The sequence below is a fragment of the Schistocerca cancellata genome, unplaced genomic scaffold, assembly GCF_023864275.1.
Source record: "Schistocerca cancellata isolate TAMUIC-IGC-003103 unplaced genomic scaffold, iqSchCanc2.1 HiC_scaffold_674, whole genome shotgun sequence".
NCBI lineage: Eukaryota > Metazoa > Arthropoda > Insecta > Orthoptera > Acrididae > Schistocerca > Schistocerca cancellata.
In genome coordinates, this window is record NW_026046685.1 from 340001 (window position 1) to 342500 (window position 2500).

The window sequence follows — 2500 nt, forward strand, 5'->3', positions numbered from 1 at the left end:
CACTCTATCACACATTACTCTCTGCCTGTAACAGACACAGATACAATATGTAAGCACCAGCATGGACCAACGTCCGGTGCATCCTCTCCGCCACAGTACACCATCCACACTATGATAACCACACCAGGGGGTCCAATTCGAAAATAGAATATCCCACCCGTCCGACATCCACAATTGCTCAGATAAGCCACCCCTACACAGGGGTGCACCCAACACCACCACACTGCCTCCTGTTACGGCACAGAAACAATGGCAGGAATGAATCACACAGGTGTGCCGCTCCCTTGCCGCAACCACAGACGCGGCGCGCCTCCAGTCACGAGCGAAAAGCGCATAAGCGCATAAGCGCATCCTGACGAGACATAACCGCTGTGACATACTGACGCTGCCTCAGACATTCACATACAATGATCACTACCAACGAACCTCGGTCCCCCCCCCCCCCAACAACACACTCTCTTACCACGTTGTGTACTGTAATCCAACCCATTTCGCACCTTAACCTAACCCATTTTGCACCTTAACCTAACCAAATTCGTAACGCAATTTGTACCGCAATGTAACCCAAGTTGTGCCTTAACCTAACCCAAGTTGTGCCTTAACCTAACCCAAGTTGTGCCTTAACCTAACCCAAGTTGTGCCTTAACCTAACCCAAGTTGTGCCTTAACCTAACCCAAGTTGTGCCTTAACCTAACCCAAGTTGTGCCTTAACCTAACCCAAGTTGTGCCTTAACCTAACCCAAGTTGTGCCTTAACCTAACCCAAGTTGTGCCTTAACCTAACCCAAGTTGTGCCTTAACCTAACCCAAGTTGTGCCTTAACCTAACCCAAGTTGTGCCTTAACCTAACCCAAGTTGTGCCTTAACCTAACCCAAGTTGTGCCTTAACCTAACCCACGTTGTGCCTTAACCTAACCCACGTTGTGCCTTAACCTAACCCACGTTGTGTCTTAACCTAACCCACGTTGTGCCTTAACCTAACCCACGTTGTGCCTTAACCTAACCCACGTTGTGCCTTAACCTGCTCTGTAATTGGCATATGACACGTTACATTAATCTAGTGTTGTCTAACCACAACCCTCTGAATATAGTTCGCTACTCGCACCGCCCACCCTCTTGTGTATCGTTTCATGTTCAACACTTCGCAAGTGTTGCTTACTTTTGACATGCTCCCGCTGTACACTGTAATGTGGACGACTGCAGGATGTACATGGCCCCCCCCCCTCCCCCCTGCCTTCGCACGCTGGTCGTTCAGGTGCTTGCGTGTTCAATGCCCTTCGCAGCTGTTCACTGGCATTCGCATGTCGAAGCGCTCAGTCTACGTCGTGGTACGGCCTGTGTCCACTGTCCGCTGATGTCGTAAGCTTAACCCTCACATTGTACTGCACATAGGTCCGTATGTACTGAATGATACGCTGTGGCACATGTGTGACCGTACAACGACTGCGCCCAACAACAGCGAACCATACGGTCCAAATGTTGTGCACTCAGCCACGTGCCGTCTCCCCATAACAGCTACATTGCAGTGTGGTACGCCATAGAGACGTGTGGGAGTAACGGACGCCCTGGATGGCGATCAGCATGAGCCGTCTGTTGATGTAGTGGCGCGTGTATTCAAACGTAGTCGTCTCTTCTCACACAGTGTGATAGCATGGTGCACCGCGTTCCACATCTGCGACATGGTACAGATGCTGGTTGACAGTCGGTCTCGTAATGGACATCGCATACGTAGGGGGCCACCTCCCACGTGTTCTCTAGTCGTGCACATTTTGTTGCGTGTATGTGGGCAGACGTAGTGTGTCGTGACACCTAACTGACAGGTATGCAATAATCGTTGCATTTGCAAACTGGGATGGACGTCTACGTTTGCTGGTGACGTTACGCAAATGAACAACTGGTAAACCCATTGTGGTACGGTTGTTGTTGCTGGAGGTAAATCAGTAAGGGCAAATCTGTGTGTGAAGCGATACGCGGCGGTGGCTGGGTGGGACCGTCCCCGGCCGGTGAGGGGGGGCCGCCCGGCGTGCTGGCCGCGCGGTGCGTGGGCGCACGCGCTACAGCCGGCTGGTGGGGGCGCCCAGTGGCAGGCGCGCCGGCCGACGGACGCGGCAGGCGGCGCAGCTGCGCGCCGGGGCACCCTGCGCGCGGCGCCGGGCGGCCAAAGTGGGTCCTCGCAGGCCCGGTGCGAAGCGCGGTGGACATCTGCAGTGTGCTGGTCCGACTGAGGACTGTGTGCGTTGAGGATGCGCCGCCGCCCGGCACTCGGCGCCGCGACGCCGTCTGCTGCTCGGTCGCCCCAGCGGTTCTCGCTGGTGGTTTGTATCGCAGTTGTGCAGACGTGTTGGCACGTGCGCTGTGCTGGGAGAGTTCGCTTCGGCACCCACGTGGGGCCTTTGCCCTTCTGTGGCGCTGGCGTTGGAGCTGCCGGTCACCGTAGGTGGCGCGTGTTGTCTCCCGCCGGCAATGCCACGACAGCACGCTCCCGGGCCTCTGTCGGCAG